The 16,041-nt window shown below is 44.3% G+C and overlaps 67 non-coding genes and 1 pseudogene across 67 annotated transcripts; all 68 read right to left on the bottom strand.

Moving 5' to 3' along the window:
- Positions 1 to 79: 79 nt before the first annotated feature.
- On the bottom strand, positions 80 to 198 carry LOC144404085 (5S ribosomal RNA). Its single transcript, XR_013466025.1, has one exon. It is a non-coding gene; the product is annotated as a 5S ribosomal RNA (ribosomal RNA).
- Positions 199 to 315: 117 nt separating this feature from the next.
- On the bottom strand, positions 316 to 434 carry LOC144404084 (5S ribosomal RNA). The gene has a single exon (XR_013466024.1). It is a non-coding gene; the product is annotated as a 5S ribosomal RNA (ribosomal RNA).
- A 117-nt stretch (positions 435 to 551) lies between these two features.
- LOC144404083 (5S ribosomal RNA) lies at positions 552 to 670 on the bottom strand. The gene has a single exon (XR_013466023.1). It is a non-coding gene; the product is annotated as a 5S ribosomal RNA (ribosomal RNA).
- Positions 671 to 787: 117 nt separating this feature from the next.
- On the bottom strand, positions 788 to 906 carry LOC144404082 (5S ribosomal RNA). The gene has a single exon (XR_013466022.1). It is a non-coding gene; the product is annotated as a 5S ribosomal RNA (ribosomal RNA).
- A 116-nt stretch (positions 907 to 1,022) lies between these two features.
- On the bottom strand, positions 1,023 to 1,141 carry LOC144404081 (5S ribosomal RNA). The gene has a single exon (XR_013466021.1). It is a non-coding gene; the product is annotated as a 5S ribosomal RNA (ribosomal RNA).
- Positions 1,142 to 1,258: 117 nt separating this feature from the next.
- Positions 1,259 to 1,377, bottom strand: LOC144404080 (5S ribosomal RNA). The gene has a single exon (XR_013466020.1). It is a non-coding gene; the product is annotated as a 5S ribosomal RNA (ribosomal RNA).
- Positions 1,378 to 1,493: 116 nt separating this feature from the next.
- On the bottom strand, positions 1,494 to 1,612 carry LOC144404079 (5S ribosomal RNA). Its single transcript, XR_013466019.1, has one exon. It is a non-coding gene; the product is annotated as a 5S ribosomal RNA (ribosomal RNA).
- Positions 1,613 to 1,728: 116 nt separating this feature from the next.
- On the bottom strand, positions 1,729 to 1,847 carry LOC144398942 (5S ribosomal RNA). The gene has a single exon (XR_013461089.1). It is a non-coding gene; the product is annotated as a 5S ribosomal RNA (ribosomal RNA).
- A 117-nt stretch (positions 1,848 to 1,964) lies between these two features.
- On the bottom strand, positions 1,965 to 2,083 carry LOC144397429 (5S ribosomal RNA). The gene has a single exon (XR_013459575.1). It is a non-coding gene; the product is annotated as a 5S ribosomal RNA (ribosomal RNA).
- A 117-nt stretch (positions 2,084 to 2,200) lies between these two features.
- On the bottom strand, positions 2,201 to 2,319 carry LOC144404078 (5S ribosomal RNA). Its single transcript, XR_013466018.1, has one exon. It is a non-coding gene; the product is annotated as a 5S ribosomal RNA (ribosomal RNA).
- Positions 2,320 to 2,435: 116 nt separating this feature from the next.
- LOC144404076 (5S ribosomal RNA) lies at positions 2,436 to 2,554 on the bottom strand. The gene has a single exon (XR_013466016.1). It is a non-coding gene; the product is annotated as a 5S ribosomal RNA (ribosomal RNA).
- Positions 2,555 to 2,671: 117 nt separating this feature from the next.
- LOC144404075 (5S ribosomal RNA) lies at positions 2,672 to 2,790 on the bottom strand. Its single transcript, XR_013466015.1, has one exon. It is a non-coding gene; the product is annotated as a 5S ribosomal RNA (ribosomal RNA).
- A 117-nt stretch (positions 2,791 to 2,907) lies between these two features.
- Positions 2,908 to 3,026, bottom strand: LOC144404074 (5S ribosomal RNA). Its single transcript, XR_013466014.1, has one exon. It is a non-coding gene; the product is annotated as a 5S ribosomal RNA (ribosomal RNA).
- Positions 3,027 to 3,142: 116 nt separating this feature from the next.
- On the bottom strand, positions 3,143 to 3,261 carry LOC144404073 (5S ribosomal RNA). Its single transcript, XR_013466013.1, has one exon. It is a non-coding gene; the product is annotated as a 5S ribosomal RNA (ribosomal RNA).
- Positions 3,262 to 3,378: 117 nt separating this feature from the next.
- On the bottom strand, positions 3,379 to 3,497 carry LOC144404072 (5S ribosomal RNA). The gene has a single exon (XR_013466012.1). It is a non-coding gene; the product is annotated as a 5S ribosomal RNA (ribosomal RNA).
- Positions 3,498 to 3,614: 117 nt separating this feature from the next.
- Positions 3,615 to 3,733, bottom strand: LOC144404071 (5S ribosomal RNA). The gene has a single exon (XR_013466011.1). It is a non-coding gene; the product is annotated as a 5S ribosomal RNA (ribosomal RNA).
- A 117-nt stretch (positions 3,734 to 3,850) lies between these two features.
- Positions 3,851 to 3,969, bottom strand: LOC144404070 (5S ribosomal RNA). Its single transcript, XR_013466010.1, has one exon. It is a non-coding gene; the product is annotated as a 5S ribosomal RNA (ribosomal RNA).
- Positions 3,970 to 4,086: 117 nt separating this feature from the next.
- On the bottom strand, positions 4,087 to 4,205 carry LOC144404069 (5S ribosomal RNA). The gene has a single exon (XR_013466009.1). It is a non-coding gene; the product is annotated as a 5S ribosomal RNA (ribosomal RNA).
- Positions 4,206 to 4,322: 117 nt separating this feature from the next.
- Positions 4,323 to 4,441, bottom strand: LOC144404068 (5S ribosomal RNA). Its single transcript, XR_013466008.1, has one exon. It is a non-coding gene; the product is annotated as a 5S ribosomal RNA (ribosomal RNA).
- A 116-nt stretch (positions 4,442 to 4,557) lies between these two features.
- Positions 4,558 to 4,676, bottom strand: LOC144404067 (5S ribosomal RNA). The gene has a single exon (XR_013466007.1). It is a non-coding gene; the product is annotated as a 5S ribosomal RNA (ribosomal RNA).
- A 117-nt stretch (positions 4,677 to 4,793) lies between these two features.
- Positions 4,794 to 4,912, bottom strand: LOC144404065 (5S ribosomal RNA). Its single transcript, XR_013466005.1, has one exon. It is a non-coding gene; the product is annotated as a 5S ribosomal RNA (ribosomal RNA).
- Positions 4,913 to 5,029: 117 nt separating this feature from the next.
- Positions 5,030 to 5,148, bottom strand: LOC144404064 (5S ribosomal RNA). Its single transcript, XR_013466004.1, has one exon. It is a non-coding gene; the product is annotated as a 5S ribosomal RNA (ribosomal RNA).
- Positions 5,149 to 5,265: 117 nt separating this feature from the next.
- LOC144404063 (5S ribosomal RNA) lies at positions 5,266 to 5,384 on the bottom strand. The gene has a single exon (XR_013466003.1). It is a non-coding gene; the product is annotated as a 5S ribosomal RNA (ribosomal RNA).
- Positions 5,385 to 5,501: 117 nt separating this feature from the next.
- On the bottom strand, positions 5,502 to 5,620 carry LOC144404062 (5S ribosomal RNA). The gene has a single exon (XR_013466002.1). It is a non-coding gene; the product is annotated as a 5S ribosomal RNA (ribosomal RNA).
- A 117-nt stretch (positions 5,621 to 5,737) lies between these two features.
- On the bottom strand, positions 5,738 to 5,856 carry LOC144404061 (5S ribosomal RNA). Its single transcript, XR_013466001.1, has one exon. It is a non-coding gene; the product is annotated as a 5S ribosomal RNA (ribosomal RNA).
- A 116-nt stretch (positions 5,857 to 5,972) lies between these two features.
- LOC144404060 (5S ribosomal RNA) lies at positions 5,973 to 6,091 on the bottom strand. The gene has a single exon (XR_013466000.1). It is a non-coding gene; the product is annotated as a 5S ribosomal RNA (ribosomal RNA).
- Positions 6,092 to 6,208: 117 nt separating this feature from the next.
- LOC144404059 (5S ribosomal RNA) lies at positions 6,209 to 6,327 on the bottom strand. Its single transcript, XR_013465999.1, has one exon. It is a non-coding gene; the product is annotated as a 5S ribosomal RNA (ribosomal RNA).
- Positions 6,328 to 6,443: 116 nt separating this feature from the next.
- Positions 6,444 to 6,562, bottom strand: LOC144404058 (5S ribosomal RNA). Its single transcript, XR_013465998.1, has one exon. It is a non-coding gene; the product is annotated as a 5S ribosomal RNA (ribosomal RNA).
- Positions 6,563 to 6,679: 117 nt separating this feature from the next.
- On the bottom strand, positions 6,680 to 6,798 carry LOC144404057 (5S ribosomal RNA). The gene has a single exon (XR_013465997.1). It is a non-coding gene; the product is annotated as a 5S ribosomal RNA (ribosomal RNA).
- Positions 6,799 to 6,915: 117 nt separating this feature from the next.
- Positions 6,916 to 7,034, bottom strand: LOC144399766 (5S ribosomal RNA). The gene has a single exon (XR_013461912.1). It is a non-coding gene; the product is annotated as a 5S ribosomal RNA (ribosomal RNA).
- A 117-nt stretch (positions 7,035 to 7,151) lies between these two features.
- On the bottom strand, positions 7,152 to 7,270 carry LOC144404056 (5S ribosomal RNA). The gene has a single exon (XR_013465996.1). It is a non-coding gene; the product is annotated as a 5S ribosomal RNA (ribosomal RNA).
- Positions 7,271 to 7,387: 117 nt separating this feature from the next.
- On the bottom strand, positions 7,388 to 7,506 carry LOC144404054 (5S ribosomal RNA). The gene has a single exon (XR_013465994.1). It is a non-coding gene; the product is annotated as a 5S ribosomal RNA (ribosomal RNA).
- A 117-nt stretch (positions 7,507 to 7,623) lies between these two features.
- Positions 7,624 to 7,742, bottom strand: LOC144398527 (5S ribosomal RNA). The gene has a single exon (XR_013460674.1). It is a non-coding gene; the product is annotated as a 5S ribosomal RNA (ribosomal RNA).
- Positions 7,743 to 7,858: 116 nt separating this feature from the next.
- On the bottom strand, positions 7,859 to 7,977 carry LOC144404053 (5S ribosomal RNA). The gene has a single exon (XR_013465993.1). It is a non-coding gene; the product is annotated as a 5S ribosomal RNA (ribosomal RNA).
- Positions 7,978 to 8,093: 116 nt separating this feature from the next.
- On the bottom strand, positions 8,094 to 8,212 carry LOC144404052 (5S ribosomal RNA). The gene has a single exon (XR_013465992.1). It is a non-coding gene; the product is annotated as a 5S ribosomal RNA (ribosomal RNA).
- A 117-nt stretch (positions 8,213 to 8,329) lies between these two features.
- On the bottom strand, positions 8,330 to 8,448 carry LOC144398524 (5S ribosomal RNA). The gene has a single exon (XR_013460671.1). It is a non-coding gene; the product is annotated as a 5S ribosomal RNA (ribosomal RNA).
- Positions 8,449 to 8,565: 117 nt separating this feature from the next.
- LOC144398458 (5S ribosomal RNA) lies at positions 8,566 to 8,684 on the bottom strand. Its single transcript, XR_013460605.1, has one exon. It is a non-coding gene; the product is annotated as a 5S ribosomal RNA (ribosomal RNA).
- Positions 8,685 to 8,801: 117 nt separating this feature from the next.
- Positions 8,802 to 8,920, bottom strand: LOC144404051 (5S ribosomal RNA). Its single transcript, XR_013465991.1, has one exon. It is a non-coding gene; the product is annotated as a 5S ribosomal RNA (ribosomal RNA).
- A 117-nt stretch (positions 8,921 to 9,037) lies between these two features.
- LOC144404050 (5S ribosomal RNA) lies at positions 9,038 to 9,156 on the bottom strand. The gene has a single exon (XR_013465990.1). It is a non-coding gene; the product is annotated as a 5S ribosomal RNA (ribosomal RNA).
- A 117-nt stretch (positions 9,157 to 9,273) lies between these two features.
- Positions 9,274 to 9,392, bottom strand: LOC144397428 (5S ribosomal RNA). The gene has a single exon (XR_013459574.1). It is a non-coding gene; the product is annotated as a 5S ribosomal RNA (ribosomal RNA).
- A 117-nt stretch (positions 9,393 to 9,509) lies between these two features.
- On the bottom strand, positions 9,510 to 9,618 carry LOC144399869 (5S ribosomal RNA; annotated as a pseudogene).
- Positions 9,619 to 9,735: 117 nt separating this feature from the next.
- On the bottom strand, positions 9,736 to 9,854 carry LOC144404049 (5S ribosomal RNA). The gene has a single exon (XR_013465989.1). It is a non-coding gene; the product is annotated as a 5S ribosomal RNA (ribosomal RNA).
- A 116-nt stretch (positions 9,855 to 9,970) lies between these two features.
- On the bottom strand, positions 9,971 to 10,089 carry LOC144404048 (5S ribosomal RNA). The gene has a single exon (XR_013465988.1). It is a non-coding gene; the product is annotated as a 5S ribosomal RNA (ribosomal RNA).
- A 117-nt stretch (positions 10,090 to 10,206) lies between these two features.
- LOC144404047 (5S ribosomal RNA) lies at positions 10,207 to 10,325 on the bottom strand. The gene has a single exon (XR_013465987.1). It is a non-coding gene; the product is annotated as a 5S ribosomal RNA (ribosomal RNA).
- Positions 10,326 to 10,442: 117 nt separating this feature from the next.
- Positions 10,443 to 10,561, bottom strand: LOC144404046 (5S ribosomal RNA). Its single transcript, XR_013465986.1, has one exon. It is a non-coding gene; the product is annotated as a 5S ribosomal RNA (ribosomal RNA).
- A 116-nt stretch (positions 10,562 to 10,677) lies between these two features.
- On the bottom strand, positions 10,678 to 10,796 carry LOC144399142 (5S ribosomal RNA). The gene has a single exon (XR_013461287.1). It is a non-coding gene; the product is annotated as a 5S ribosomal RNA (ribosomal RNA).
- A 116-nt stretch (positions 10,797 to 10,912) lies between these two features.
- LOC144404045 (5S ribosomal RNA) lies at positions 10,913 to 11,031 on the bottom strand. The gene has a single exon (XR_013465985.1). It is a non-coding gene; the product is annotated as a 5S ribosomal RNA (ribosomal RNA).
- A 116-nt stretch (positions 11,032 to 11,147) lies between these two features.
- On the bottom strand, positions 11,148 to 11,266 carry LOC144404043 (5S ribosomal RNA). Its single transcript, XR_013465983.1, has one exon. It is a non-coding gene; the product is annotated as a 5S ribosomal RNA (ribosomal RNA).
- A 117-nt stretch (positions 11,267 to 11,383) lies between these two features.
- Positions 11,384 to 11,502, bottom strand: LOC144398186 (5S ribosomal RNA). Its single transcript, XR_013460333.1, has one exon. It is a non-coding gene; the product is annotated as a 5S ribosomal RNA (ribosomal RNA).
- A 117-nt stretch (positions 11,503 to 11,619) lies between these two features.
- LOC144404042 (5S ribosomal RNA) lies at positions 11,620 to 11,738 on the bottom strand. The gene has a single exon (XR_013465982.1). It is a non-coding gene; the product is annotated as a 5S ribosomal RNA (ribosomal RNA).
- Positions 11,739 to 11,855: 117 nt separating this feature from the next.
- Positions 11,856 to 11,974, bottom strand: LOC144404041 (5S ribosomal RNA). Its single transcript, XR_013465981.1, has one exon. It is a non-coding gene; the product is annotated as a 5S ribosomal RNA (ribosomal RNA).
- Positions 11,975 to 12,090: 116 nt separating this feature from the next.
- Positions 12,091 to 12,209, bottom strand: LOC144404040 (5S ribosomal RNA). The gene has a single exon (XR_013465980.1). It is a non-coding gene; the product is annotated as a 5S ribosomal RNA (ribosomal RNA).
- Positions 12,210 to 12,326: 117 nt separating this feature from the next.
- On the bottom strand, positions 12,327 to 12,445 carry LOC144404039 (5S ribosomal RNA). Its single transcript, XR_013465979.1, has one exon. It is a non-coding gene; the product is annotated as a 5S ribosomal RNA (ribosomal RNA).
- Positions 12,446 to 12,562: 117 nt separating this feature from the next.
- On the bottom strand, positions 12,563 to 12,681 carry LOC144404038 (5S ribosomal RNA). The gene has a single exon (XR_013465978.1). It is a non-coding gene; the product is annotated as a 5S ribosomal RNA (ribosomal RNA).
- Positions 12,682 to 12,797: 116 nt separating this feature from the next.
- Positions 12,798 to 12,916, bottom strand: LOC144404037 (5S ribosomal RNA). Its single transcript, XR_013465977.1, has one exon. It is a non-coding gene; the product is annotated as a 5S ribosomal RNA (ribosomal RNA).
- Positions 12,917 to 13,033: 117 nt separating this feature from the next.
- On the bottom strand, positions 13,034 to 13,152 carry LOC144404036 (5S ribosomal RNA). The gene has a single exon (XR_013465976.1). It is a non-coding gene; the product is annotated as a 5S ribosomal RNA (ribosomal RNA).
- A 116-nt stretch (positions 13,153 to 13,268) lies between these two features.
- Positions 13,269 to 13,387, bottom strand: LOC144404035 (5S ribosomal RNA). Its single transcript, XR_013465975.1, has one exon. It is a non-coding gene; the product is annotated as a 5S ribosomal RNA (ribosomal RNA).
- Positions 13,388 to 13,503: 116 nt separating this feature from the next.
- Positions 13,504 to 13,622, bottom strand: LOC144404034 (5S ribosomal RNA). The gene has a single exon (XR_013465974.1). It is a non-coding gene; the product is annotated as a 5S ribosomal RNA (ribosomal RNA).
- Positions 13,623 to 13,739: 117 nt separating this feature from the next.
- On the bottom strand, positions 13,740 to 13,858 carry LOC144404032 (5S ribosomal RNA). The gene has a single exon (XR_013465972.1). It is a non-coding gene; the product is annotated as a 5S ribosomal RNA (ribosomal RNA).
- A 117-nt stretch (positions 13,859 to 13,975) lies between these two features.
- LOC144404031 (5S ribosomal RNA) lies at positions 13,976 to 14,094 on the bottom strand. The gene has a single exon (XR_013465971.1). It is a non-coding gene; the product is annotated as a 5S ribosomal RNA (ribosomal RNA).
- A 116-nt stretch (positions 14,095 to 14,210) lies between these two features.
- Positions 14,211 to 14,329, bottom strand: LOC144404030 (5S ribosomal RNA). The gene has a single exon (XR_013465970.1). It is a non-coding gene; the product is annotated as a 5S ribosomal RNA (ribosomal RNA).
- Positions 14,330 to 14,446: 117 nt separating this feature from the next.
- Positions 14,447 to 14,565, bottom strand: LOC144404029 (5S ribosomal RNA). The gene has a single exon (XR_013465969.1). It is a non-coding gene; the product is annotated as a 5S ribosomal RNA (ribosomal RNA).
- Positions 14,566 to 14,681: 116 nt separating this feature from the next.
- LOC144404028 (5S ribosomal RNA) lies at positions 14,682 to 14,800 on the bottom strand. The gene has a single exon (XR_013465968.1). It is a non-coding gene; the product is annotated as a 5S ribosomal RNA (ribosomal RNA).
- Positions 14,801 to 14,916: 116 nt separating this feature from the next.
- On the bottom strand, positions 14,917 to 15,035 carry LOC144404026 (5S ribosomal RNA). The gene has a single exon (XR_013465966.1). It is a non-coding gene; the product is annotated as a 5S ribosomal RNA (ribosomal RNA).
- Positions 15,036 to 15,152: 117 nt separating this feature from the next.
- Positions 15,153 to 15,271, bottom strand: LOC144404025 (5S ribosomal RNA). The gene has a single exon (XR_013465965.1). It is a non-coding gene; the product is annotated as a 5S ribosomal RNA (ribosomal RNA).
- A 117-nt stretch (positions 15,272 to 15,388) lies between these two features.
- On the bottom strand, positions 15,389 to 15,507 carry LOC144404024 (5S ribosomal RNA). The gene has a single exon (XR_013465964.1). It is a non-coding gene; the product is annotated as a 5S ribosomal RNA (ribosomal RNA).
- A 116-nt stretch (positions 15,508 to 15,623) lies between these two features.
- Positions 15,624 to 15,742, bottom strand: LOC144404023 (5S ribosomal RNA). Its single transcript, XR_013465963.1, has one exon. It is a non-coding gene; the product is annotated as a 5S ribosomal RNA (ribosomal RNA).
- Positions 15,743 to 15,858: 116 nt separating this feature from the next.
- On the bottom strand, positions 15,859 to 15,977 carry LOC144404022 (5S ribosomal RNA). Its single transcript, XR_013465962.1, has one exon. It is a non-coding gene; the product is annotated as a 5S ribosomal RNA (ribosomal RNA).
- Positions 15,978 to 16,041: the final 64 nt, after the last annotated feature.

Here is a 16,041-nt window from a genome sequence, read left to right as displayed (position 1 = left end):
AAAGGTTTTGTAGTTTTGACAATTAAATGGAGTCACTTTCTAAGGCCTTCTCTGTGTCTTTTACAGATAGAATTGAAAAAGCTTACGGCACCTGGGATTCCCAGGCGGTCTTCCATCCAAGTACTAACCAGGCCCTACTCTGCTTAGCTTCTGAGATCAGACGAGATCAGGCGGAGCCAGAGAGGTATGGCCGTAAGCAACTGTATGTCCTCTTCCTAATCTTTTAAAATGTGTCAAAGGTTTTGGAGTTTTGATAATGAAAAAGGAGTCACTTTCTAATGCCTTCTCGATTTCTTCCAGAGAGAGAAATGAAAAAGCTTACGGCACCTGGGATTCCCAGGCGGTCTTCCATCCAAGTACTAACCAGGCCCTACTCTGCTTAGCTTCTGAGATCAGACGAGATCAGGCGGAGCCAGAGAGGTATGGCCGTAAGCAACTGTATGTCCTCTTCCTAATCTTTTAAAATGTGTCAAAGGTTTTGGAGTTTTGATAATGAAAAAGGAGTCACTTTCTAATGCCTTCTCGATTTCTTCCAGAGAGAGAAATGAAAAAGCTTACGGCACCTGGGATTCCCAGGCGGTCTTCCATCCAAGTACTAACCAGGCCCTACTCTGCTTAGCTTCTGAGATCAGACGAGATCAGGCGGAGCCAGAGAGGTATGGCCGTAAGCAACTGTATGTCCTCTTCCTAATCTTTTAAAATGTGTCAAAGGTTTTGGAGTTTTGATAATGAAAAAGGATTCACTTTCTAATGCCTTCTCAATTTCTTCCAGAGAGAGAAATGAAAAAGCTTACGGCACCTGGGATTCCCAGGCGGTCTTCCATCCAAGTACTAACCAGGCCCTACTCTGCTTAGCTTCTGAGATCAGACGAGATCAGGCGGAGCCAGAGAGGTATGGCCGTAAGCAACTGTATGTCCTCTACCTAATCTTTTAAAATGTGTCAAAGGTTTTGTAGTTTTGACAATGAAATGGAGTCACTTTCTAAGGCCTTCTCTGTGTCTTTTACAGATAGAATTGAAAAAGCTTACGGCACCTGGGATTCCCAGGCGGTCTTCCATCCAAGTACTAACCAGGCCCTACTCTGCTTAGCTTCTGAGATCAGACGAGATCAGGCGGAGCCAGAGAGGTATGGCCGTAAGCAACTGTATGTCCTCTTCCTAATATTTTAAAATGTGTCAAAGGTTTTGGAGTTTTGATAATGAAAAAGGATTCACTTTCTAATGCCTTCTCAATTTCTTCCAGAGAGAGAAATGAAAAAGCTTACGGCACCTGGGATTCCCAGGCGGTCTTCCATCCAAGTACTAACCAGGCCCTACTCTGCTTAGCTTCTGAGATCAGACGAGATCAGGCGGAGCCAGAGAGGTATGGCCGTAAGCAACTGTATGTCCTCTAACTAATCTTTTAAAATGTGTCAAAGGTTTTGTAGTTTTGACAATGAAATGGAGTCACTTTCTAAGGCCTTCTCTGTGTCTTTTACAGATAGAAATGAAAAAGCTTACGGCACCTGGGATTCCCAGGCGGTCTTCCATCCAAGTACTAACCAGGCCCTACTCTGCTTAGCTTCTGAGATCAGACGAGATCAGGCGGAGCCAGAGAGGTATGGCCGTAAGCAACTGCATGTCCTCTACCTAATCTTTTAAAATGTGTCAAAGGTTTTGTAGTTTTGACAATTAAATGGAGTCACTTTCTAAGGCCTTCTCTGTGTCTTTTACAAATAGAATTGAAAAAGCTTACGGCACCTGGGATTCCCAGGCGGTCTTCCATCCAATTACTAACCAGGCCCTACTCTGCTTAGCTTCTGAGATCAGACGAGATCAGGCGGAGCCAGAGAGGTATGGCCGTAAGCAACTGTATGTCCTCTTCCTAATCTTTTAAAATGTGTCAAAGGTTTTGGAGTTTTGATAATGAAAAAGGAGTCACTTTCTAATGCCTTCTCGATTTCTTCCAGAGAGAGAAATGAAAAAGCTTACGGCACCTGGGATTCCCAGGCGGTCTTCCATCCAAGTACTAACCAGGCCCTACTCTGCTTAGCTTCTGAGATCAGACGAGATCAGGCAGAGCCAGAGAGGTATGGCCGTAAGCAACTGTATGTCCTCTTCCTAATCTTTTAAAATGTGTCAAAGGTTTTGGAGTTTTGATAATGAAAAAGGATTCACTTTCTAATGCCTTCTCAATTTCTTCCAGAGAGAGAAATGAAAAAGCTTACGGCACCTGGGATTCCCAGGCGGTCTTCCATCCAAGTACTAACCAGGCCCTACTCTGCTTAGCTTCTGAGATCAGACGAGATCAGGCGGAGCCAGAGAGGTATGGCCGTAAGCAACTGTATGTCCTCTACCTAATCTTTTAAAATGTGTCAAAGGTTTTGTAGTTTTGACAATGAAATGGAGTCACTTTCTAAGGCCTTCTCTGTGTCTTTTACAGATAGAAATGAAAAAGCTTACGGCACCTGGGATTCCCAGGCGGTCTTCCATCCAAGTACTAACCAGGCCCTACTCTGCTTAGCTTCTGAGATCAGACGAGATCAGGCGGAGCCAGAGAGGTATGGCCGTAAGCAACTGTATGTCCTCTTCCTAATCTTTTAAAATGTGTCAAAGGTTTTGGAGTTTTGATAATGAAAAAGGAGTCACTTTCTAATGCCTTCTCGATTTCTTCCAGAGAGAGAAATGAAAAAGCTTACGGCACCTGGGATTCCCAGGCGGTCTTCCATCCAAGTACTAACCAGGCCCTACTCTGCTTAGCTTCTGAGATCAGACGAGATCAGGCGGAGCCAGAGAGGTATGGCCGTAAGCAACTGTATGTCCTCTTCCTAATCTTTTAAAATGTGTCAAAGGTTTTGGAGTTTTGATAATGAAAAAGGAGTCACTTTCTAATGCCTTCTCGATTTCTTCCAGAGAGAGAAATGAAAAAGCTTACGGCACCTGGGATTCCCAGGCGGTCTTCCATCCAAGTACTAACCAGGCCCTACTCTGCTTAGCTTCTGAGATCAGACGAGATCAGGCGGAGCCAGAGAGGTATGGCCGTAAGCAACTGTATGTCCTCTTCCTAATCTTTTAAAACTTGTCAAAGGTTTTGTAGTTTTGACAATGAAATGGAGTCACTTTCTAAGGCCTTCTCTGTGTCTTTTACAGATAGAAATGAAAAAGCTTACGGCACCTGGGATTCCCAGGCGGTCTTCCATCCAAGTACTAACCAGGCCCTACTCTGCTTAGCTTCTGAGATCAGACGAGATCAGGCGGAGCCAGAGAGGTATGGCCGTAAGCAACTGTATGTCCTCTTCCTAATCTTTTAAAATGTGTCAAAGGTTTTGGAGTTTTGATAATGAAAAAGGAGTCACTTTCTAATGCCTTCTCGATTTCTTCCAGAGAGAGAAATGAAAAAGCTTACGGCACCTGGGATTCCCAGGCGGTCTTCCATCCAAGTACTAACCAGGCCCTACTCTGCTTAGCTTCTGAGATCAGACGAGATCAGGCGGAGCCAGAGAGGTATGGCCGTAAGCAACTGTATGTCCTCTTCCTAATATTTTAAAATGTGTCAAAGGTTTTGGAGTTTTGATAATGAAAAAGGATTCACTTTCTAAGGCCTTCTCTGTGTCTTTTACAAATAGAATTGAAAAAGCTTACGGCACCTGGGATTCCCAGGCGGTCTTCCATCCAAGTACTAACCAGGCCCTACTCTGCTTAGCTTCTGAGATCAGACGAGATCAGGCGGAGCCAGAGAGGTATGGCCGTAAGCAACTGTATGTCCTCTTCCTAATCTTTTAAAATGTGTCAAAGGTTTTGGAGTTTTGATAATGAAAAAGGAGTCACTTTCTAATGCCTTCTCGATTTCTTCCAGAGAGAGAAATGAAAAAGCTTACGGCACCTGGGATTCCCAGGCGGTCTTCCATCCAAGTACTAACCAGGCCCTACTCTGCTTAGCTTCTGAGATCAGACGAGATCAGGCGGAGCCAGAGAGGTATGGCCGTAAGCAACTGTATGTCCTCTTCCTAATCTTTTAAAATGTGTCAAAGGTTTTGGAGTTTTGATAATGAAAAAGGAGTCACTTTCTAATGCCTTCTCGATTTCTTCCAGAGAGAGAAATGAAAAAGCTTACGGCACCTGGGATTCCCAGGCGGTCTTCCATCCAAGTACTAACCAGGCCCTACTCTGCTTAGCTTCTGAGATCAGACGAGATCAGGCGGAGCCAGAGAGGTATGGCCGTAAGCAACTGTATGTCCTCTTCCTAATCTTTTAAAATGTGTCAAAGGTTTTGGAGTTTTGATAATGAAAAAGGATTCACTTTCTAATGCCTTCTCAATTTCTTCCAGAGAGAGAAATGAAAAAGCTTACGGCACCTGGGATTCCCAGGCGGTCTTCCATCCAAGTACTAACCAGGCCCTACTCTGCTTAGCTTCTGAGATCAGACGAGATCAGGCGGAGCCAGAGAGGTATGGCCGTAAGCAACTGTATGTCCTCTACCTAATCTTTTAAAATGTGTCAAAGGTTTTGTAGTTTTGACAATTAAATGGAGTCACTTTCTAAGGCCTTCTCTGTGTCTTTTACAGATAGAATTGAAAAAGCTTACGGCACCTGGGATTCCCAGGCGGTCTTCCATCCAAGTACTAACCAGGCCCTACTCTGCTTAGCTTCTGAGATCAGACGAGATCAGGCGGAGCCAGAGAGGTATGGCCGTAAGCAACTGTATGTCCTCTTCCTAATCTTTTAAAATGTGTCAAAGGTTTTGGAGTTTTGATAATGAAAAAGGATTCACTTTCTAATGCCTTCTCAATTTCTTCCAGAGAGAGAAATGAAAAAGCTTACGGCACCTGGGATTCCCAGGCGGTCTTCCATCCAAGTACTAACCAGGCCCTACTCTGCTTAGCTTCTGAGATCAGACGAGATCAGGCGGAGCCAGAGAGGTATGGCCGTAAGCAACTGTATGTCCTCTTCCTAATCTTTTAAAATGTGTCAAAGGTTTTGGAGTTTTGATAATGAAAAAGGAGTCACTTTCTAATGCCTTCTCGATTTCTTCCAGAGAGAGAAATGAAAAAGCTTACGGCACCTGGGATTCCCAGGCGGTCTTCCATCCAAGTACTAACCAGGCCCTACTCTGCTTAGCTTCTGAGATCAGACGAGATCAGGCGGAGCCAGAGAGGTATGGCCGTAAGCAACTGTATGTCCTCTTCCTAATCTTTTAAAATGTGTCAAAGGTTTTGGAGTTTTGATAATGAAAAAGGAGTCACTTTCTAATGCCTTCTCGATTTCTTCCAGAGAGAGAAATGAAAAAGCTTACGGCACCTGGGATTCCCAGGCGGTCTTCCATCCAAGTACTAACCAGGCCCTACTCTGCTTAGCTTCTGAGATCAGACGAGATCAGGCGGAGCCAGAGAGGTATGGCCGTAAGCAACTGTATGTCCTCTACCTAATCTTTTAAAATGTGTCAAAGGTTTTGGAGTTTTGATAATGAAAAAGGAGTCACTTTCTAATGCCTTCTCGATTTCTTCCAGAGAGAGAAATGAAAAAGCTTACGGCACCTGGGATTCCCAGGCGGTCTTCCATCCAAGTACTAACCAGGCCCTACTCTGCTTAGCTTCTGAGATCAGACGAGATCAGGCGGAGCCAGAGAGGTATGGCCGTAAGCAACTGTATGTCCTCTTCCTAATCTTTTAAAATGTGTCAAAGGTTTTGGAGTTTTGATAATGAAAAAGGAGTCACTTTCTAATGCCTTCTCGATTTCTTCCAGAGAGAGAAATGAAAAAGCTTACGGCACCTGGGATTCCCAGGCGGTCTTCCATCCAAGTACTAACCAGGCCCTACTCTGCTTAGCTTCTGAGATCAGACGAGATCAGGCGGAGCCAGAGAGGTATGGCCGTAAGCAACTGTATGTCCTCTACCTAATCTTTTAAAATGTGTCAAAGGTTTTGTAGTTTTGACAATTAAATGGAGTCACTTTCTAAGGCCTTCTCTGTGTCTTTTACAGATAGAATTGAAAAAGCTTACGGCACCTGGGATTCCCAGGCGGTCTTCCATCCAAGTACTAACCAGGCCCTACTCTGCTTAGCTTCTGAGATCAGACGAGATCAGGCGGAGCCAGAGAGGTATGGCCGTAAGCAAATGTATGTCCTCTTCCTAATCTTTTAAAATGTGTCAAAGGTTTTGGAGTTTTGATAATGAAAAAGGATTCACTTTCTAATGCCTTCTCAATTTCTTCCAGAGAGAGAAATGAAAAAGCTTACGGCACCTGGGATTCCCAGGCGGTCTTCCATCCAAGTACTAACCAGGCCCTACTCTGCTTAGCTTCTGAGATCAGACGAGATCAGGCGGAGCCAGAGAGGTATGGCCGTAAGCAACTGTATGTCCTCTTCCTAATCTTTTAAAACTTGTCAAAGGTTTTGTAGTTTTGACAATGAAATGGAGTCACTTTCTAAGGCCTTCTCTGTGTCTTTTACAGATAGAAATGAAAAAGCTTACGGCACCTGGGATTCCCAGGCGGTCTTCCATCCAAGTACTAACCAGGCCCTACTCTGCTTAGCTTCTGAGATCAGACGAGATCAGGCGGAGCCAGAGAGGTATGGCCGTAAGCAACTGTATGTCCTCTTCCTAATCTTTTAAAATGTGTCAAAGGTTTTGGAGTTTTGATAATGAAAAAGGAGTCACTTTCTAATGCCTTCTCGATTTCTTCCAGAGAGAGAAATGAAAAAGCTTACGGCACCTGGGATTCCCAGGCGGTCTTCCATCCAAGTACTAACCAGGCCCTACTCTGCTTAGCTTCTGAGATCAGACGAGATCAGGCGGAGCCAGAGAGGTATGGCCGTAAGCAACTGTATGTCCTCTTCCTAATATTTTAAAATGTGTCAAAGGTTTTGGAGTTTTGATAATGAAAAAGGATTCACTTTCTAAGGCCTTCTCTGTGTCTTTTACAAATAGAATTGAAAAAGCTTACGGCACCTGGGATTCCCAGGCGGTCTTCCATCCATGTAATAACCAGGCCCTACTCTGCTTAGCTTCTGAGATCAGACGAGATCAGGCGGAGCAAGAGAGGTATGGCCGTAAGCAACTGTATGTCCTCTTCCTAATCTTTTAAAATGTGTCAAAGGTTTTGGAGTTTTGATAATGAAAAAGGAGTCACTTTCTAATGCCTTCTCGATTTCTTCCAGAGAGAGAAATGAAAAAGCTTACGGCACCTGGGATTCCCAGGCGGTCTTCCATCCAAGTACTAACCAGGCCCTACTCTGCTTAGCTTCTGAGATCAGACGAGATCAGGCGGAGCCAGAGAGGTATGGCCGTAAGCAACTGTATGTCCTCTTCCTAATCTTTTAAAATGTGTCAAAGGTTTTGGAGTTTTGATAATGAAAAAGGAGTCACTTTCTAATGCCTTCTCGATTTCTTCCAGAGAGAGAAATGAAAAAGCTTACGGCACCTGGGATTCCCAGGCGGTCTTCCATCCAAGTACTAACCAGGCCCTACTCTGCTTAGCTTCTGAGATCAGACGAGATCAGGCGGAGCCAGAGAGGTATGGCCGTAAGCAACTGTATGTCCTCTTCCTAATCTTTTAAAATGTGTCAAAGGTTTTGGAGTTTTGATAATGAAAAAGGATTCACTTTCTAATGCCTTCTCAATTTCTTCCAGAGAGAGAAATGAAAAAGCTTACGGCACCTGGGATTCCCAGGCGGTCTTCCATCCAAGTACTAACCAGGCCCTATTCTGCTTAGCTTCTGAGATCAGACGAGATCAGGCGGAGCCAGAGAGGTATGGCCGTAAGCAACTGTATGTCCTCTACCTAATCTTTTAAAATGTGTCAAAGGTTTTGTAGTTTTGACAATTAAATGGAGTCACTTTCTAAGGCCTTCTCTGTGTCTTTTACAGATAGAATTGAAAAAGCTTACGGCACCTGGGATTCCCAGGCGGTCTTCCATCCAAGTACTAACCAGGCCCTACTCTGCTTAGCTTCTGAGATCAGACGAGATCAGGCGGAGCCAGAGAGGTATGGCCGTAAGCAACTGTATGTCCTCTTCCTAATCTTTTAAAACTTGTCAAAGGTTTTGTAGTTTTGACAATGAAATGGAGTCACTTTCTAAGGCCTTCTCTGTGTCTTTTACAGATAGAAATGAAAAAGCTTACGGCACCTGGGATTCCCAGGCGGTCTTCCATCCAAGTACTAACCAGGCCCTACTCTGCTTAGCTTCTGAGATCAGACGAGATCAGGCGGAGCCAGAGAGGTATGGCCGTAAGCAACTGTATGTCCTCTTCCTAATCTTTTAAAATGTGTCAAAGGTTTTGGAGTTTTGACAATGAAAAAGGAGTCACTTTCTAATGCCTTCTCAATTTCTTCCAGAGAGAGAAATGAAAAAGCTTACGGCACCTGGGATTCCCAGGCGGTCTTCCATCCAAGTACTAACCAGGCCCTACTCTGCTTAGCTTCTGAGATCAGACAAGATCAGGCGGAGCCAGAGAGGTATGGCCGTAAGCAACTGTATGTCCTCTTCCTAATATTTTAAAATGTGTCAAAGGTTTTGGAGTTTTGATAATGAAAAAGGATTCACTTTCTAAGGCCTTCTCTGTGTCTTTTACAAATAGAATTGAAAAAGCTTACGGCACCTGGGATTCCCAGGCGGTCTTCCATCCATGTACTAACCAGGCCCTACTCTGCTTAGCTTCTGAGATCAGACGAGATCAGGCGGAGCCAGAGAGGTATGGCCGTAAGCAACTGTATGTCCTCTTCCTAATCTTTTAAAATGTGTCAAAGGTTTTGGAGTTTTGATAATGAAAAAGGAGTCACTTTCTAATGCCTTCTCGATTTCTTCCAGAGAGAGAAATGAAAAAGCTTACGGCACCTGGGATTCCCAGGCGGTCTTCCATCCAAGTACTAACCAGGCCCTACTCTGCTTAGCTTCTGAGATCAGACGAGATCAGGCGGAGCCAGAGAGGTATGGCCGTAAGCAACTGTATGTCCTCTTCCTAATCTTTTAAAATGTGTCAAAGGTTTTGGAGTTTTGATAATGAAAAAGGAGTCACTTTCTAATGCCTTCTCGATTTCTTCCAGAGAGAGAAATGAAAAAGCTTACGGCACCTGGGATTCCCAGGCGGTCTTCCATCCAAGTACTAACCAGGCCCTACTCTGCTTAGCTTCTGAGATCAGACGAGATCAGGCGGAGCCAGAGAGGTATGGCCGTAAGCAACTGTATGTCCTCTTCCTAATATTTTAAAATGTGTCAAAGGTTTTGGAGTTTTGATAATGAAAAAGGATTCACTTTCTAATGCCTTCTCAATTTCTTCCAGAGAGAGAAATGAAAAAGCTTACGGCACCTGGGATTCCCAGGCGGTCTTCCATCCAAGTACTAACCAGGCCCTACTCTGCTTAGCTTCTGAGATCAGACGAGATCAGGCAGAGCCAGAGAGGTATGGCCGTAAGCAACTGTATGTCCTCTTCCTAATCTTTTAAAATGTGTCAAAGGTTTTGGAGTTTTGATAATGAAAAAGGAGTCACTTTCTAATGCCTTCTCGATTTCTTCCAGAGAGAGAAATGAAAAAGCTTACGGCACCTGGGATTCCCAGGCGGTCTTCCATCCAAGTACTAACCAGGCCCTACTCTGCTTAGCTTCTGAGATCAGACGGAGCCAGAGAGGTATGGCCGTAAGCAACTGTATTTCCTCTTCCTAATATTTTAAAATGTGTCAAAGGTTTTGGAGTTTTGATAATGAAAAAGGATTCACTTTCTAATGCCTTCTCAATTTCTTCCAGAGAGAGAAATGAAAAAGCTTACGGCACCTGGGATTCCCAGGCGGTCTTCCATCCAAGTACTAACCAGGCCCTACTCTGCTTAGCTTCTGAGATCAGACGAGATCAGGCGGAGCCAGAGAGGTATGGCCGTAAGCAACTGTATGTCCTCTACCTAATCTTTTAAAATGTGTCAAAGGTTTTGTAGTTTTGACAATTAAATGGAGTCACTTTCTAAGGCCTTCTCTGTGTCTTTTACAGATAGAATTGAAAAAGCTTACGGCACCTGGGATTCCCAGGCGGTCTTCCATCCAAGTACTAACCAGGCCCTACTCTGCTTAGCTTCTGAGATCAGACGAGATCAGGCGGAGCCAGAGAGGTATGGCCGTAAGCAACTGTATGTCCTCTTCCTAATCTTTTAAAATGTGTCAAAGGTTTTGGAGTTTTGATAATGAAAAAGGAGTCACTTTCTAATGCCTTCTCGATTTCTTCCAGAGAGAGAAATGAAAAAGCTTACGGCACCTGGGATTCCCAGGCGGTCTTCCATCCAAGTACTAACCAGGCCCTACTCTGCTTAGCTTCTGAGATCAGACGAGATCAGGCGGAGCCAGAGAGGTATGGCCGTAAGCAACTGTATGTCCTCTTCCTAATCTTTTAAAATGTGTCAAAGGTTTTGGAGTTTTGATAATGAAAAAGGATTCACTTTCTAATGCCTTCTCAATTTCTTCCAGAGAGAGAAATGAAAAAGCTTACGGCACCTGGGATTCCCAGGCGGTCTTCCATCCAAGTACTAACCAGGCCCTACTCTGCTTAGCTTCTGAGATCAGACGAGATCAGGCGGAGCCAGAGAGGTATGGCCGTAAGCAACTGTATGTTTTCTACCTAATCTTTTAAAATGTGTCAAAGGTTTTGTAGTTTTGACAATTAAATGGAGTCACTTTCTAAGGCCTTCTCTGTGTCTTTTACAGATAGAATTGAAAAAGCTTACGGCACCTGGGATTCCCAGGCCGTCTTCCATCCAAGTACTAACCAGGCCCTACTCTGCTTAGCTTCTGAGATCAGACGAGATCAGGCGGAGCCAGAGAGGTATGGCCGTAAGCAACTGTATGTCCTCTTCCTAATCTTTTAAAACGTGTCAAAGGTTTTGTAGTTTTGACAATGAAATGGAGTCACTTTCTAAGGCCTTCTCTGTGTCTTTTACAGATAGAAATGAAAAAGCTTACGGCACCTGGGATTCCCAGGCGGTCTTCCATCCAAGTACTAACCAGGCCCTACTCTGCTTAGCTTCTGAGATCAGACGAGATCAGGCGGAGCCAGAGAGGTATGGCCGTAAGCAACTGTATGTCCTCTACCTAATCTTTTAAAATGTGTCAAAGGTTTTGTAGTTTTGACAATTAAATGGAGTCACTTTCTAAGGCCTTCTCTGTGTCTTTTACAGATAGAATTGAAAAAGCTTACGGCACCTGGGATTCCCAGGCGGTCTTCCATCCAAGTACTAACCAGGCCCTACTCTGCTTAGCTTCTGAGATCAGACGAGATCAGGCGGAGCCAGAGAGGTATGGCCGTAAGCAACTGTATGTCCTCTTCCTAATCTTTTAAAATGTGTCAAAGGTTTTGGAGTTTTGATAATGAAAAAGGAGTCACTTTCTAATGCCTTCTCGATTTCTTCCAGAGAGAGAAATGAAAAAGCTTACGGCACCTGGGATTCCCAGGCAGTCTTCCATCCAAGTACTAACCAGGCCCTACTCTGCTTAGCTTCTGAGATCAGACGAGATCAGGCGGAGCCAGAGAGGTATGGCCGTAAGCAACTGTATGTCCTCTTCCTAATCTTTTAAAATGTGTCAAAGGTTTTGGAGTTTTGATAATGAAAAAGGAGTCACTTTCTAATGCCTTCTCGATTTCTTCCAGAGAGAGAAATGAAAAAGCTTACGGCACCTGGGATTCCCAGGCGGTCTTCCATCCAAGTACTAACCAGGCCCTACTCTGCTTAGCTTCTGAGATCAGACGAGATCAGGCGGAGCCAGAGAGGTATGGCCGTAAGCAACTGTATGTCCTCTTCCTAATCTTTTAAAATGTGTCAAAGGTTTTGGAGTTTTGATAATGAAAAAGGATTCACTTTCTAATGCCTTCTCAATTTCTTCCAGAGAGAGAAATGAAAAAGCTTACGGCACCTGGGATTCCCAGGCGGTCTTCCATCCAAGTACTAACCAGGCCCTACTCTGCTTAGCTTCTGAGATCAGACGAGATCAGGCGGAGCCAGAGAGGTATGGCCGTAAGCAACTGTATGTCCTCTACCTAATCTTTTAAAATGTGTCAAAGGTTTTGTAGTTTTGACAATGAAATGGAGTCACTTTCTAAGGCCTTCTCTGTGTCTTTTACAGATAGAATTGAAAAAGCTTACGGCACCTGGGATTCCCAGGCGGTCTTCCATCCAAGTACTAACCAGGCCCTACTCTGCTTAGCTTCTGAGATCAGACGAGATCAGGCGGAGCCAGAGAGGTATGGCCGTAAGCAACTGTATGTCCTCTTCCTAATATTTTAAAATGTGTCAAAGGTTTTGGAGTTTTGATAATGAAAAAGGATTCACTTTCTAATGCCTTCTCAATTTCTTCCAGAGAGAGAAATGAAAAAGCTTACGGCACCTGGGATTCCCAGGCGGTCTTCCATCCAAGTACTAACCAGGCCCTACTCTGCTTAGCTTCTGAGATCAGACGAGATCAGGCGGAGCCAGAGAGGTATGGCCGTAAGCAACTGTATGTCCTCTTCCTAATCTTTTAAAATGTGTCAAAGGTTTTGGAGTTTTGATAATGAAAAAGGATTCACTTTCTAATGCCTTCTCAATTTCTTCCAGAGAGAGAAATGAAAAAGCTTACGGCACCTGGGATTCCCAGGCGGTCTTCCATCCAAGTACTAACCAGGCCCTACTCTGCTTAGCTTCTGAGATCAGACGAGATCAGGCGGAGCCAGAGAGGTATGGCCGTAAGCAACTGTATGTCCTCTACCTAATCTTTTAAAATGTGTCAAAGGTTTTGTAGTTTTGACAATGAAATGGAGTCACTTTCTAAGGCCTTCTCTGTGTCTTTTACAGATAGAATTGAAAAAGCTTACGGCACCTGGGATTCCCAGGCGGTCTTCCATCCAAGTACTAACCAGGCCCTACTCTGCTTAGCTTCTGAGATCAGACGAGATCAGGCGGAGCCAGAGAGGTATGGCCGTAAGCAACTGTATGTCCTCTTCCTAATATTTTAAAATGTGTCAAAGGTTTTGGAGTTTTGATAATGAAAAAGGATTCACTTTCTAATGCCTTCTCAATTTCTTCCAGAGAGAGAAATGAAAAAGCTTACGGCACCTGGGATTCCCAGGCGGTCTTCCATCCAAGTACTAACCAGGCCCTACTCTGCTTAGCTTCTGAGATCAGACGAGATCAGGCGGAGCCAGAGAGGTATGGCCGTAAGCAACTGTATGTCCTCTACCTAATCTTTTAAAATGTGTCAAAGGTTTTGTAGTTTTGACAATGAAATGGAGTCACTTTCTAAGGCCTTCTCTGTGTCTTTTACAGATAGAAATGAAAAAGCTTACGGCACCTGGGATTCCCAGGCGGTCTTCCATCCAAGTACTAACCAGGCCCTACTCTGCTTAGCTTCTGAGATCAGACGAGATCAGGCGGAGCCAGAGAGGTATGGCCGTAAGCAACTGTATGTCCTCTACCTAATCTTTTAAAATGTGTCAAAGGTTTTGGAGTTTTGACAATTAAATGGAGTCACTTTCTAAGGCCTTCTCTGTGTCTTTTACAGATAGAATTGAAAAAGCTTACGGCACCTGGGATTCCCAGGCGGTCTTCCATCCAAGTACTAACCAGGCCCTACTCTGCTTAGCTTCTGAGATCAGACGAGATCAGGCGGAGCCAGAGAGGTATGGCCGTAAGCAACTGTATGTCCTCTTCCTAATCTTTTAAAATGTGTCAAAGGTTTTGGAGTTTTGATAATGAAAAAGGAGTCACTTTCTAATGCCTTCTCGATTTCTTCCAGAGAGAGAAATGAAAAAGCTTACGGCACCTGGGATTCCCAGGCGGTCTTCCATCCAAGTACTAACCAGGCCCTACTCTGCTTAGCTTCTGAGATCAGACGAGATCAGGCGGAGCCAGAGAGGTATGGCCGTAAGCAACTGTATGTCCTCTTCCTAATCTTTTAAAATGTGTCAAAGGTTTTGGAGTTTTGATAATGAAAAAGGATTCACTTTCTAATGCCTTCTCAATTTCTTCCAGAGAGAGAAATGAAAAAGCTTACGGCACCTGGGATTCCCAGGCGGTCTTCCATCCAAGTACTAACCAGGCCCTACTCTGCTTAGCTTCTGAGATCAGACGAGATCAGGCGGAGCCAGAGAGGTATGGCCGTAAGCAACTGTATGTCCTCTACCTAATCTTTTAAAATGTGTCAAAGGTTTTGTAGTTTTGACAATGAAATGGAGTCACTTTCTAAGGCCTTCTCTGTGTCTTTTACAGATAGAATTGAAAAAGCTTACGGCACCTGGGATTCCCAGGCGGTCTTCCATCCAAGTACTAACCAGGCCCTACTCTGCTTAGCTTCTGAGATCAGACGAGATCAGGCGGAGCCAGAGAGGTATGGCCGTAAGCAACTGTATGTCCTCTTCCTAATATTTTAAAATGTGTCAAAGGTTTTGGAGTTTTGATAATGAAAAAGGATTCACTTTCTAATGCCTTCTCAATTTCTTCCAGAGAGAGAAATGAAAAAGCTTACGGCACCTGGGATTCCCAGGCGGTCTTCCATCCAAGTACTAACCAGGCCCTACTCTGCTTAGCTTCTGAGATCAGACGAGATCAGGCGGAGCCAGAGAGGTATGGCCGTAAGCAACTGTATGTCCTCTACCTAATCTTTTAAAATGTGTCAAAGGTTTTGTAGTTTTGACAATGAAATGGAGTCACTTTCTAAGGCCTTCTCTGTGTCTTTTACAGATAGAAATGAAAAAGCTTACGGCACCTGGGATTCCCAGGCGGTCTTCCATCCAAGTACTAACCAGGCCCTACTCTGCTTAGCTTCTGAGATCAGACGAGATCAGGCGGAGCCAGAGAGGTATGGCCGTAAGCAACTGCATGTCCTCTACCTAATCTTTTAAAATGTGTCAAAGGTTTTGTAGTTTTGACAATTAAATGGAGTCACTTTCTAAGGCCTTCTCTGTGTCTTTTACAAATAGAATTGAAAAAGCTTACGGCACCTGGGATTCCCAGGCGGTCTTCCATCCAAGTACTAACCAGGCCCTACTCTGCTTAGCTTCTGAGATCAGACGAGATCAGGCGGAGCCAGAGAGGTATGGCCGTAAGCAACTGTATGTCCTCTTCCTAATCTTTTAAAATGTGTCAAAGGTTTTGGAGTTTTGATAATGAAAAAGGAGTCACTTTCTAATGCCTTCTCGATTTCTTCCAGAGAGAGAAATGAAAAAGCTTACGGCACCTGGGATTCCCAGGCGGTCTTCCATCCAAGTACTAACCAGGCCCTACTCTGCTTAGCTTCTGAGATCAGACGAGATCAGGCGGAGCCAGAGAGGTATGGCCGTAAGCAACTGTATGTCCTCTTCCTAATCTTTTAAAATGTGTCAAAGGTTTTGGAGTTTTGATAATGAAAAAGGATTCACTTTCTAATTCCTTCTCAATTTCTTCCAGAGAGAGAAATGAAAAAGCTTACGGCACCTGGGATTCCCAGGCGGTCTTCCATCCAAGTACTAACCAGGCCCTACTCTGCTTAGCTTCTGAGATCAGACGAGATCAGGCGGAGCCAGAGAGGTATGGCCGTAAGCAACTGTATGTCTTCTACCTAATCTTTTAAAATGTGTCAAAGGTTTTGTGGTTTTGACAATTAAATGGAGTCACTTTCTAAGGCCTTCTCTGTGTCTTTTACAGATAGAATTGAAAAAGCTTACGGCACCTGGGATTCCCAGGCGGTCTTCCATCCAAGTACTAACCAGGCCCTACTCTGCTTAGCTTCTGAGATCAGACGAGATCAGGCGGAGCCAGAGAGGTATGGCCGTAAGCAACTGTATGTCCTCTACCTAATCTTTTAAAATGTGTCAAAGGTTTTGTAGTTTTGACAATTAAATGGAGTCACTTTCTAAGGCCTTCTCTGTGTCTTTTACAGATAGAATTGAAAAAGCTTACGGCACCTGGGATTCCCAGGCGGTCTTCCATCCAAGTACTAACCAGGCCCTACTCTGCTTAGCTTCTGAGATCAGACGAGATCAGGCGGAGCCAGAGAGGTATGGCCGTAAGCAACTGTATGTCCTCTTCCTAATCTTTTAAAATGTGTCAAAGGTTTTGGAGTTTTGATAATGAAA

This window comes from Gasterosteus aculeatus, chromosome 2 (genome assembly GCF_964276395.1).
Source record: "Gasterosteus aculeatus chromosome 2, fGasAcu3.hap1.1, whole genome shotgun sequence".
NCBI classification, from domain to species: Eukaryota; Metazoa; Chordata; class Actinopteri; order Perciformes; family Gasterosteidae; genus Gasterosteus; species Gasterosteus aculeatus.
Note: the sequence above shows the minus strand (reverse complement) of the source record. Positions and strands in the feature narration are given on the sequence as shown.